Raw genomic sequence first — 14,097 nt, 5'->3', positions numbered from 1 at the left:
AACCCCCCCAAAAAAAAAAAATCCAAAGGAAGAGATTTCAGCCTCGCCAGCTGATGGACTGCGTAATGGACAAACCGGACATGTTTTCTCTCGATCGCTCAGTTAAAAAAAACATCATTTAGAAAAAAAAAAAAAAAAAAAAAGAGAAAAAAGCTGTTTATTTCTTATATTTCATCCCCTCGCTTTTTGCTTTGTTTTTAGGGGTCCAGTCATTTCCTTCGGGCTCACTTCACGTCGCCACTTTCGCATCACTGTGCCTGACTATCACGAGGTTTTGCCAGCTCAGATTGGATGACGCCCTTGTTAATTCTCGTGCCAGGAGAGCCAATCAGAAAGCAGTTGTTATGGTTACACGTCCATAGCTGTAGCCTCCGAGCGGACCTGAATCAGGGCCGAGGATGCAGGGTGTTTCTACAGACGCTTTTTTTTTTTTTTTTAAGAGGGCCAGCGTGCATGTGGCAGCTTTTTGATGGCGATCCATGGAAACAACGCTCACTTTATCACTTTTAAAAGGAGAAAAATAAAAACATTAAAAAAAAAAACCCCCACTCCCTTTAAATTGAAATTGTGCATCCCCTAAAATCCTCTTTGCAACATTTTAAAACATGAAACTCCACAAAAAAAAAGAGAAAAAGAGAAGACAGGACAGTTGAAGGTTGGGGAAATACCTGTACAACAGGCAAGGTAAGAGGAGGTAAGGGGTTGCATTTACATGGCACGGCGCTGCTGCCACTCAAATGAATGTGAATAGACGCAATTGAAGGTGGGAGTAGCTGAACAAGGGGCTAATGCTACACAAACCCTTATTATAATGGCCCCTGTGACACAAAAAAAAAAAAACCCGGCCCCTGCATTACACTGTGGCGGTGCAGGGTTGGAGAGGAGGGGCCGCGGGCCTTTTCTCATGCAGAAAGCTATTTACAGGGAAATGCGATGGATTAGCTGGAGCTCATCAATAGGGAGAGCCTGGTCACCCGGTGCTTTAACAGAGTGGCCACCAATCGAAGGGAATTTCAATATTTACCAACAGGGCCTCGTTTTGTTAGTTGCAAGTTAAGCAAACATGCAATACGCTAATTCATGTTAGTGGGGATGGATGGGTGAGACTTGTTTAAGCTTTTTTCTCTCTCTCTCTCTCTCTCTCTCTCTCTCTCTCTCTGTGTCTTCTTTGCACGTTAATGATGATTGGTTTGAATGACATTAGGTGTGAATTTTGACTCATTTTGCGCCATCATGGCTCATTCAAGACAACATTTAGAGAGGAATAGATAAACAACGGACGGAGGTGTTAGTTTTAGCAGATGAAAGACAGAGGAGAGAGTCTTTAAGTGGAGTTATTACATTTATAGATACATCCACACACTGAGAATCACTGGGTTATAATGTACTCAGTGTGGGGGAATATATCACTATCCACTGAAGGGACTATCTTGACCCAGTTTTAGTGTATTATTTATTTTACTGTTGGGTTGTTTACCCAAATGACACCTTTATAATCACTCTACTCTTTTTAAAATTACATGTCAGGGTTTGTTATTGCTTGTTAATAACTTGTTTATCTTTTGATATATGTCATATATGCATCATTTTATACAAGAAACAAGACATTTGTGACAGTTTTCAACGAACTTGTGTCTAAAAATTGGTCAAATTTGAGTGATTTCTAATCCCTATCTATCTATCTATCTATCTATCTATCTATCTATCTATCTATCTATCTATCTATCCATCCATCTATCCATCCATCTATCCATCTATCTATCTATCTATCTATCTATCCATCTATCCATCCATCTATCCATCTACCTATCTATCTATCTATCTACCTATCTGTCTATCTCAAACTGCATCTATAAATTGGAGTTCATCACAAGCCAATTAATAACATTTTTAAATCATTTCTGAAACTCTTTTTTTCCATCTTATTGTATTTTTTCTTTTAATGCATATTTCTACTCGCTCATATGGTCACGGTGAACCCCAAAGCCAAAGTGCCCCCTTTCAGTGGACATGAGGAGCACCAACTTTAAGATTAATGGTCAACCTCCTTCACCACCTGAGCCACATCTCTCTGTCTCTCTCTTCCTCCTTTCTTTCTTTCTATTCTTGTTGGCTATTTTCTTTCCATCCCACTTTTTATTTTTTATTTTTTTGTTTAGTTTTTTTTTATACTGCATCCAAAACCGAACCATCAGAAGAAAACCTCTACTTCCCAGCTGTGTGGATTACACTGTGTCACCTACGGTGTAATTAGTGTTTTCCTATCCAAAATTGCAGGCCAAGTGTGGATTTATCCTCCAGGTAGCGACGGTTTAACCGGCCTATTTGAGGACTTTGTAGAGACTAGACTGAATGAGTTTTTCCCAATTATCTGAGCTTCTAACACAGCAACCCTTTAGCTTGAGAGACAAAAAAATAGGGAGGGGGGGTGAGGTGAGGTGGTGGTGGTGGTGGTGGTGGTGGGGTTTCAGAGAGGCAGACAAAAAGCCCATGGTGGGAAACAGAGCATGTGAGGCAAACGCGTCCAATCGCCTCTTGTTTGAATGTAGCCTCATCACATTGTGCAAAGGAATAAAAAAAAAAGAAAAAAAAAGAGAAGCCCTGTTTGCTTTTGCTCTGCTCTCTCCTGTGCACACTGAACGCCACCCAAAGAGCAAGGCACCCACCTGTGGAAGGAAAAAAAATGAGGGAGCTGTCCGTGGTACCGAAAGGCATGAAGCACCAAGGACAGCAACAGGCTTTTCTCTTTTCAATGGGAGTCCTGTGTTACATGTTCACACGGCTCATAGTCTATTCTGTATAGACACAATGTATGTATATATATATTTAATGGAATGTGACTTGTGTGATATTCTTGGAGATTGAAAGCTGTTCAAACTATGACATTAAAGCCAGCCATCACAAAAAAAGACATATTTCATCCTCCTATAGACACCAAATCAATTTGTTTCGGCTTTTTTACAAAACAAGCAAATCTCTTTTTATTCCTTTTCCTTCAAGGACTTTACACCTTTACTTCCATTTAATGCTTCCTTTAATGTATTCATGTGATATATATATGTGTGTGATGTCAGTGTGCAAATGTGTGTGACCTATGTTAAAGTGAGAGGTGACATATCAGAGTGTGAGCTGATCATATACTAAAATATATCAACACAATGGTATTGAATGGAAACAGTCTGCTGCTCAGGATAGACTCACAATGTCACAAATTTGGCGTAAAATAAACATCAGGTCCCCCATGTGAGCGTTGTGATAGGTTATTATTGTTGTAATCGTTCCTCCTGTTCATACTGGACCTGTGAAGAATCATCCAGAGCCTTCATTTTATTATTTTATTCAAAAATGTATTTAAAAGTTGATCTGAAGCTAATATGAAGCTTCAGCTGCCCAGATGAGTCAAATCAAATAGATATCGCTCAACGTTAGTCTTTTTTTTTAAGCCATATTCTCTCCTTTTTTTTTTACTATAGTTTCACTTCTGCTCAATAGGGAAACAAAAAGAGGGAATTTTGCATTAAATTTGACAATTTCCACTTGATTTGTCTAATTTTAAAGCTTCATATTAGCTATAAATAAACATCTGAGTACATTGGATGAATACTATATGGATTTTTGTCCCTAATTGCTTACTGTACATTAAAAGGACAATGGGAATGGATCCTTTATTGGTCAGTATGAGCAGGAAGAATGATTATAGGAGACTTGTAAAAATGTGAACTTATCCTTTAAAGACGGTGGTGTACGGTAATAATACCACGAAATAGTTATAATAAATTAAAGATTTCATTTAAACACAGACTTATCAGTTTTTTAAGCCACCTAGAAGCCATCCTATCAACACTACAGTGAAACATTACTCAATAAAACATCACAAGTCCTTTGAATTTAAAAAAAAAAGGGGAAAAAAAATATCCCAAAGTGAAGCTCAATTACCTATACCTTCCAAAATTAATTTTAAGGTTTCGACACATTCAAGCTAGGTGGTGAAATCCTGCCTCTTTCACCATTTCTAAAAAAGCATTTTGGAGCTGAAGGGTGGGTTGAAATAAATATCAGAAATCCTTCAAGCTGGATAAAAGTTACGGTCGGAGGGATTCAGACGGATTCCAAATCATATAGGATTTTATTTTTTTGTTGTAAATTAATTGGAGCTTTTTTAGTTCACCACGACTGTTTATGTGTACGACCAGGTCATCACAATATATATTTCTTTTTTTTTTCAAGGATCAACATTTGAAGTGATTTGAGCATTTAGTCCTCTTTTCTTTGCTAAGAGGCCTTCATGAAACATCTCTGCAGCTGTGCATCTCTGTTTCTCTCTCCCTCTGAGTCTTTTTTTTTTTTTTTATATAGTTTGTAATGCACTGGGAATAAAAGGAGAAATTTAAACACTGCAAGAAATGTCCACAACCCTGACCTGTTAGTGGCCCCTTCTCTACAAGCTCCTACAGAACCACGATGACAGAAATACAGGTTCATGTTTGCAGTAATTGCATTTCAGAAAATACTAAACAAGGAGAAAAGTTACTCTTCCTGTGATGAGTTTGAGGTGGAAGTCGTGTACCAGGAGCTGAAATGAAGCTATAAAAGGGAAAAGGAGAAGGAATGGATGGTAATATAAATCTAGAAAACAAAACAAAAAAGCTGCATAGATAAATGTGAGACATAGAAGAGGAAAAAAAAGATGTATCCCCACACCCCAAATTCACCCCCTCCCCTCCCCTCCTCTCCCCTCCCCTCCACTCTGCACCGTGACAGCCTGGGCACCTGAGCAGACCGCTTCCTCCCTTCTTCTTCTCCTCCTTCCCCTGCAGCCGCCATTCCATGCATGCGGTGTCACCCCAACCCCAAAGACACACACACACACACACACACTCAGTCACACACACACACACATAAGCGCTCACACACATGTGCGCTCAAGACCACCTCCAGGGCCCCTCTTTGGCAGGGCCAGTCCCAAGGGAGAGGTTAGTATGATGGATGTCTGATTGGTAGCCCTCCCTTAGGGCCTCCCTCTCCGTCACCTCTCTGCGCTCTGAATTAAAAGGCCGTTTGTCTCCTCTGAGTCCTCAGCTGTAGAGTGCCGGCCTGCAATTTCACAGCACTCAGAGAGAGAGGGAGACCATTACAGAGGAGGTTGTCAGGGGAGCCATCAGAGCCCGGACACGCCTGAGGGACTCTCTCTTTCCCCTCTATCTTTCCCTGCTCCCCGTCTCCTCCTGCTCAGCCCACCAACACCTCTATCCCACAGGAGGCAGCCAACCTTATACACTCACAAATATATAAATATTCAAGCATATATATGCACCTATGTGGATATATAAGCATACACACATGATCACAGACACTGTCATCTGTAAATTCACTTCTCTCTGCTGGTGCTTACATAAATTAACACGTAGCTAAGGTTAAAGCAAGAATAAATATCACATGCTTCCTCTTGGAATTCATAAGAAATAAAACACATTTTTACTTAATTCAATACACTCACTGTTATAGGTAGAAACTAACTGCTATAGGCCTATATCTGACATTACTGAGTCAGTTTGCTTCTATACTTCTGCTGCATTATCCAATAAATGTCAGTTGTGGTTACAATGACCAAGTATACGCTCAGTTTAGGGATAAGGATAAGACTGACATTATTATTCATCTATACTAGTTTATAATCCCATGAAAAACAACAATGCGTCAGGGTCGGAGTATGGTTGAAAGAAGTAGCTCGTAAGACATGTCATCCAAGTAAAAGTGTTTTTTTTCTCTTCCAAATGACCACACTTGACTGGCAGTGAAAAGCCAGCCAACATAGCATTTTGAGTATATTTGTAGTCTTGCAGCAACAGTAACGCATTAAATTAGACTCAATACTCTTCTTTTGTTACTCAGTCCATCAAAGTTACCTTTAAACACTGGATCATATGTATTTAACACATGTAGAAACAGAAAATACACATTTATGGTATAACAAGAAGGCAGGATGCAGTTTTGGATTAGATTTACTGAACATCCGAGAGCTAGCATTAGCATTAGCATTAGCGTAGCAGCACTCCAAAAGTCCCGACCTCAGCTGCATAACTTTACTCCCTCCAATCCTGAATTAAACTAATGTCAGGTGACTCGTGGTGAACTCATGGCCAACGTTAGCAAACCTGCTAAAAACACACATTTATGGTATAACAAGAAGATAGGATGCAGTTTTGGAAGGATCTACTGAACATCCGAGACCTAGCATTAGCATTAGCATTAGCGTAGCAGCACTCTAAAAGTCCCAACCTCAGCTGCATAACTTTACTCCCTCCCATCCTGAATTAAACTAGTGTCAGGTGACTCGTGGTGAACTCATGGCCAACATTAGCAAAAACACCTGCTAAAAACACACGTATGATGAATAAGACAATATTGGAATTGTCCCAAATCTGTTAGCTGAACATATAGCGACCATACTGATACTGATATCAACCGCTGACCCCAAAGTGTAAAATATAGCAGAGCCTTACTTAGATTAGGGACTGTAATGTAATTGCTTCATTTTAAATTACTTCATTACTCTAACATGCTACAAAGTAATGCCCAACATTGGTCTTGATACACACACAGTGTACACATAACAGTCTCCCCTGCTGTGCTCATGAGAGGGGACAAATGACATCATATGGTGGTAGGTGGGGGGGGGGCTTCAGATGCTGTGTGATGAGCCGACCTTTAGTCTTTTATCCCGCTGGTAAATCTTTAACAACAGCTCACAAATATACAGTTTCATATTTTAAAAAGAGGCTCAGGAATACTATCCTTAAGCTTTTAGTTAACGTCACTCAATTAGGGGGACATTAGGGGGGTATTTCTTAGAGATCAACAGCAGATTAATATACATTTGGTGCTGTAGTGAATATTTAACCCTCATGTTGTCCCTTCCTTCTTCCCTTCTTCCCTTCCTCCCTCCTGTCCTTCCTTCTTCCCTTCCTCCCTCCTTTCCTTCCTTCTTCCTCCCTCCTTTCATTCCTTCTTTCTCCCTTCCATCCTTTCTTCTTCCACCCTCCCTTCCTTCCTTCTTCCTCCCTCCTTTCCTTCCTTCTTCCCTTCCTCCCTCTTCCCTTCCTTCCTTCCTTCCTTCCTTCCTTCCTTCCTCCCTCCCTCCTTTCCTTTCTTCCTTCCTTCTTCCCTTCCTCCTCCCTTCCATCCTTCCTTCCTTCCTTCCTACTTTCCATCCTTCTTCCTTCCTTCCTCCCTCCTTTCCTTCCTTCTTCCTCCCTTCCTTCCTTGACTCGAGGACAACAGGAGGGTTAAAGTTGGGCTTGCCATCTTCCATCTGCAGCATAAGGCACAGAGGAATAAGGAATATGGGATAAACAGATAACTTTGCCAGATTCAACCTCCCAGATAGAAAGAACATATATAAATGCATATATTACGTATAGCGACAAGAAGAAGTGAATAAAAAGCAAATCAAGCCAATCCATTGTATTGTATCCACATGTCAGACACATTGAATCATATAGAAGTAAACAAATTAAACATACAACTCTCACATACATCGATGGTAAGAATCCAACAAAAGCTAAACTAATGTAATACCGCTTGTGTGTAAACATGTAATCTACATTAATCTGTTATGTCAAGCAGACATTTTCAGGGAAGGATGAACTCTTAAGATTATAATAAAAATGGACAGTAGGGAAATAAAATGCTTTTCATTGTCCTAGCCTTATCCGGATTGAGTCTGTCCTCACCAGCAAAAATGACACAATAAGTCATAATGTCAGTCACCCAAAAAAAAAGAGACTTATAGTTAGTGTGGTAATTATGACTCGGGACTCGGATCGGAGCAGTGGCACAGTGCAGATAACAGATATAGACGTATGTGGATGGATTTCGTCATTCAGAGGAGGAGAGGGGGATGGAGGCAGTAATTCCTGTTTCCAACCATGAGTGGGGTAGCTTTTTAAAAAAGTAGGGTCCTATAACCTTAACCTTGTGGCCTAACTCTAATGGCGCTTTTCCACTACACAGTTCCAGCACGACTCGACTCGGCTCTGTATTTTTGCGTTTCCACTAGGGATAGTACCTGGTACCTGCTACTTTTTTAGTACCTGCTCTGCTGAGGTTCCAAGCGAGCCGAGCCGATACTAAATGTGACGTCGACAGACTGCCGGCCACTGATTGGTCAGAAGAGTTGTCGCTGGAAGAGTCATGAGCCGTCCCACACAAGAATCAAACCCGCCATTTTTAAATACCCAGCGATTCGGCTCAATGTTCTTGCTTTGTGTGTGACAGAAAGCCATATACAGCAGCAGGAAGGAAGGAAAGAAGGAAGAAAGGATAGAGGGAAGGAAGGAAGAAAGGACAGAGGGAAGGAAGGAAGGAAGGACAGAGGGAAGGAAGGAAGAAAGGACAGAGGGAAGGAAGGAAGAAAGGACAGAGGGAAGGAAGGAAGGAAGGACAGAGGGAAGAAAGGAAGGAGAGACAAACGGAAGGAAGGAAGGAAGGAAGGACAGACGGAAGAAAAGAAGGAAGGACAGAGGGAAGAAAGGACGGAAAAAAGGAAGGAAGGAAGGAAGGAAGGAAGGAAGGAAGTAAGGAAAAGAAGACAAGTCCCACACAAGAATCAAACCCGCCATTTTCAAATACCGGCAACAGCGTTACAGCCATACGGCTCAATGTTCTTGCTTTGTGTGTGACAGAAAGCCACATACAGCAGCAAGTACACCATCGCCTCCATGTCCTCCATTGTTTATGTGTTTGTGTCGCGTATAAAACGAAGTCACTGCAGTTTCACAGAGCTGGGCTATGACGACCCCGCCCACGTTGAGTAGGTACTTCTATCTTTTTGTAATGGAAAAGGTCGTTCCTGGAACCGAGCCGAGTCGAGTCGAGCCGAGTAGTGCTGGAACTGTGTAGTGGAAAAGCGCCAGAAGGAAGAAGCAACCTTAACCTACTTGGTAGCACTTGAAAGCTCGGTTAATGTAATTTATTTAGTTTTAATGCACTTTGAGCTGCATTTCTTGTGTAAAAGGTGCTTTACAAATAAAGTTATTAGGGCCCGAGCGCTGACCAGACATGCATGGGGTGGCGAGGGCCCGTTCATCGCTGCTTGCAGCTTTAATTATCATTATTGTAGGAGCCAAAATAATGTTTTTGCTTGTGTTTATATTTGCTTGGGCTACACGTATTGGAGTTAAGGGAGTTAGGAAGTTAGTAGAGCTCCAATATTTTCTGTTGACATCACCACGGCAACCATTGTCATCGTCATCTTTTTATCACTTTATTCTCACAGTCGGATCACATCAGGTATTTGATATTTTTGTGGAACAGCCTTTTTGATATCTTCATTCAATAAACATCAGTAAAACGTCATCTGGGCCTCAGGTTTTGTATGAATGTGTCACATGACCAGCCTTAACCCACTTGGTAGCACTTGAAAGCTTGGTTAATGTAATAAAGTTATTATCATCATTAACCCACACCATGTTTCTCACCTTCACTTGCTGATAGGGGTGCAACGAATCAAAAAACTCACGGTTCGGATCGTTCCTCGGATCAGAGTCACGGATCGGATCATTTTTCGGATCAGCCAAAAAAAAATAGACAAGACAAATAAACATGTTTTCATATGTCAGCTACGTGTTACGTCTGTGTGGTAGGCTAACCTAGGCGACTGGTTTGTGTGGCAGCGCGAGTATAAGGAAACAGACGTAGCACTAGAGGCAGCAGTTATCGTTACAGTAGTCACCGAAGTCTAGCCTACTTTTATTTTCCATGCCCACTGTTCTACATGTTGTACACTGAGGACAATAAATCACAACGAGCCATAGTTTGCTTATTGAAAAGGGAACTGTTGCAGACTTTTACCCAGAGCGTGTTAAGTAGCTCTGTCCCTGGAACTAGCAGGAATGGTTACAGCTGTGTGTGGACTGAACATGCGCACATTTTTTTTTTTTTTTTCATAAATCAATCCGCGTATCATGCGTGTGCCGAACCGAAATAGATGGTCCGAACGGATCACGGACCAATGATGATCCGTTGCAGGCCTACTTGCTGATCATTTTAACCCAAACCATGATCTCTCCTTTAAACCCACCCAGGTGATTTTTATGCCTAAATATAACCCAACCTTACCCACAGCGTTGTCACATCATTATTTTTTAACAGTGAATTGTTTCAACGGTTTCAGAAACTACAGAAAAATGATGACGCCCCCTGCTGATCAGGCTACTGCCAATAAGGGTGTTAAATTAGAAAAAGCAACCTGATCAAACGACCTGTGGAGGACAAACAGGTGTTAGAACTCAAACATGAGGTATAGTTTTATATAAATGAGGCTTTTGACCAGATGTGTAAGACCTGTGGTAGTAAGTTGGAATGAAGGTGACTAAAAACGTCTAAAAACACAGAATTGGGTGATCATTTATATTTTATATCTTATATATGAGACAACAGAAGGGATACTCATCGCCTAGATCAGGGGGGTCAAACATGCGGCCCGCGGGCCAGATCCGGCCCACTTTCCTTATTCCTCCCTTCCTTCATTTCTGTCTTCTTTTTCTTCCTTCCTTCTTTCCTTCCTTCCTTCCTTCTTTCCTTCCTTTCTGTCTTCTTTTCCTTCCTTCCTTCCTGTCTTCTTTTTCTCCCTTCCTTTCTGTCTTCTTTTCCTTCCTTCCTTCCTTCCTTCCTGTCTTCTTTTTCTTCCTTCCTTCCTGTCTTCTTTTCCTTCCTTTCTTCCTTCCTTCCTTCCTTCCTTCTTTCCTTCCTTCCTGTCTTCTTTTTCTCCCTTCCTTTCTGTCTTCTTTTCCTTCCTTCCTGTCTTCTTTTTCTTCCTTCCTTCCTTCCTTCCTTCCTTCCTTCCTGTCTTCTTTTTCTTCATTCCTTCCTTCCATCCTTCCTTCCTGTCTTCTTTTTCTTCCTTCCTTCCTGTCTTCTTTTCCTTCCTTCCTTCCTTCCTTCCTTCCTGTCTTCTTTTTCTTCCTTTCTTCCTTTCTTCCTTCCTTCCTTCCTTCCTTCCTTCTTTTTAATGATCCGGCCCACATGAGATCAAATTGGTCTGTATGTGGCCCTTGAATGAAAATGAGTTTGACACCTCTGACCTAGATCATACAGGTGACGATGTTTAGCCGTCTTTTGGGACTGAATGTTACGGTTCAGTTTCATCAGTCAAAGGCAGGAAGTCAGATTTAAACTGAGCATAAAAATTCACCTCTGAGCTCTGGTCAGGTTCAAGTTGACATATCAGACAGTCGGGATGATAAGTGTACTCACATAATACTCTCAATTTTTAGGTTCTTCACAATTTCTTCTAACCAATTTTCAACATATTTCTATTTATGTACTTTAAATCAAAAGTTTAAAATAACTCCCTTTACTGATGGGTTTTTATTTTATTTAAGTAAATCCAATTAAAGCTTTGTTTAGTGGGAGGCATGTTGATTAACCTAACATATCACCTTTTTCTTTTTTGCTCCTATCCCATATCATCACACTGACAGTTATGTATAAAGCCAATCTTTATGTAAGCTGTGTAATTTAATGTTTAATTTCATTACACCTGTGCTGTGTGTAAAGAAATCTTTCCCCTCTCTTAATGAAGTGCAAGCTGTCTTTATATTTTGAGTTTCAAATAAAATGTGCCTTCCTTTTCAAACACCTCTTGAATTAAAACCACCAGGAACATTTTTTTTTTTATATATAGATGCACACGGACTGAAGCACTTTTGTCCAAGAGGAATCTGCTCTCATGTTGAATAAATATCTTCTCTCTTCATCAGAAGGACGGACTCGAATGGTGAAGCTATCGTCAAGGAAAAAAATGAATGCGGGAGGAATGTCAACTCACAAAATGTAAACTTCTTCATTACCTGGAATAAAGGACTAATTCAAACAACCGGTTTCGCCTTTCACCCTGTAAGCACTAAATCACACACGACTCTGCGTGCAAACAAACACACGCAGACATACACAAACATACTTGCTGCGGGTATCCTAGGTAGCACATGCGAATAGATAATTGGAGCGTTATTCGGCTCCAGGTGAGCAGGAGTCGCTGTGCATAGCTGATCATTAGGTCGAATTTCTTCCCTCTATAGTCAACTGCTGGTTAAAGTGGTGTGACTTTATGTGTAATGGTGTAAAGAGACAGGTGGATGGGTTCTGGGTAGTTTTTGAGAGCGGAAAAAAAAAAGCCTGGCTGGATGGCTCACACTGTGTTGAGTTCAGCCCCTGTCATTGAGATATAATGAGGGAGATCACCTTTCACTGTGGGCCATCCTAATGAGGTAATGAATGGGGGTGTGCATTGCACCTTTGCCCTCACCTACTCTATTAATCAGAGTAGGGTCATACGCAGCCGGCAGGACCCAACCTCCCCCATCTGGCAGCACTAATGGACCAAGCGATGGATTGAAGGTGCTTTTAGTCAAAGAGCTCTGGTTAGTAACCAGGAGAGGAGAGGAGAGGAGGAGAGGAGGAGAGGAGGAGGTATAGTTTCCTGATAGGAAGAAGGACCAATGGGTAACACAGGTGTGGAAGTAGCTGCCTGGGAGAATGTTTTACACCTCCGAGGTAGCAGGAGTGAGGAGCGTGTGTGTGAAGTTGACCTTTCACCTCATCTTCTGCCACCTTGAGAGAAGATCGGGAGGGTCAGCCGGACTATCTGGACTGCCAATAGCAATATCAGACATAAAGTGTATAAGCTAAAATGAAGGATGGTATCATTATGTTGTATTTGATATAGCAAGAATTTACCTGTTTTGTTACGTTTGGGTACATTTATGATAATTAATGATTCATTATTTTACCCTGTGCTACAAAACCAAAGCAAAAATAAGAAATAGATTCAAAGCTAGCTGAGGAAATGTTCATGGCTAATCTGAACTAAAAGCTAAATTTACTTGGCTTTTTGAGGCTGGATGAAAAAGTCAGGGGGATCACCAAAGTCATGGGGATTCATCAGTCTGGGCGCCGTGGATACGGTGCCAAATTTCACTGCAATCCGTTGAAGAGTCGTTGAGATATTTCAGTAAACGATGGCACGAGAGGAAAAAGTCAGAAGATCGCCGACGTTGGTGGGATTCATCCTCGTTGGGGTCGTGAATGTTTGTACCTAAACTTCACAGCAATCCATCCATTATGTGCTCAGATATTTCAGTCAGGACCAAAGTGGTGGACTGAACGACAGACCGACCAAAGTCCAAAACTGCCGATCCCTCGAGGTCCCGCTGACCCGCTAAAAGGTAACTAGCAAAGCTTAGCAGAGTAGCATTAACTGTTATCCTTACTCTGAGTCTATATCACTTGATTTAGTGCTGTTGCTCTACCCTCCTGTTGTCCTCGAGTCAAGGAAGGAAGGAAGGAAGGAAGGAAGGGAGGAAGGAAGGAAGGAAGGAAGCTGGAAGGATGGAAGGAAGGAAGGAAGGAAGGAAGGATGGATGGATGGATGGAAGGATGAAAGGGAGGAAGAAGGAATGAAAGATGGAAGGAAAGAAGGAAGGGAGGAAGAAGGAAGGAAAGGAGGAAGGAAGGATGGAAGGGAGGAAGAAAGAGGGAAGGAATGGAAGGAAGGACAGAGGAAAGAAAGAAAGAAGGAAGGAAGGATGGTAGCAGGGAGGAAAGGAAAGGAAAGGAAAGGAAGGGAGGAAAGAAGGACAGAGGAAAGAAGGAAGGGAGGAAGGAAAGAAGGAAACAGAAGGGGTCAATTTGACCCGGGAGGACGACACAAAGGTTAAAATACATATTTAAGTGTTTTAAATTGTATACTGATTTATTATATCTATTAAAACCTGCATTAATAGATTTTTGAGCTAATTTTAAGTTGATATGTTGAACTTATTAGCTAACGGTTGCTTATTTCCACATCCAGCAGTTACTGAGCAACATTATCATTCATCTGGAGTTGTGTTTCTGTCCACCTGCTGAATATAAAGTCCAATATTCACTCTCTTTAGCTCTGTTTTATATTCTCTACCAACTCCTGAGGGAAATATCTGAATCTTTAGCTGCTAAATGCTCCACTATGTTCTCCAGCTAGTCTACAGATAACTGTGTCTGTTAGCTGTTTGGTGCTGAGTCTTTTTAGAAGCCCAAAACGACTCTATGAGAGCACTG

Source organism: Scomber japonicus, chromosome 19 (genome assembly GCF_027409825.1).
Source record: "Scomber japonicus isolate fScoJap1 chromosome 19, fScoJap1.pri, whole genome shotgun sequence".
Lineage (NCBI taxonomy): Eukaryota > Metazoa > Chordata > Actinopteri > Scombriformes > Scombridae > Scomber > Scomber japonicus.
This window is presented reverse-complemented; position numbering follows the sequence as displayed.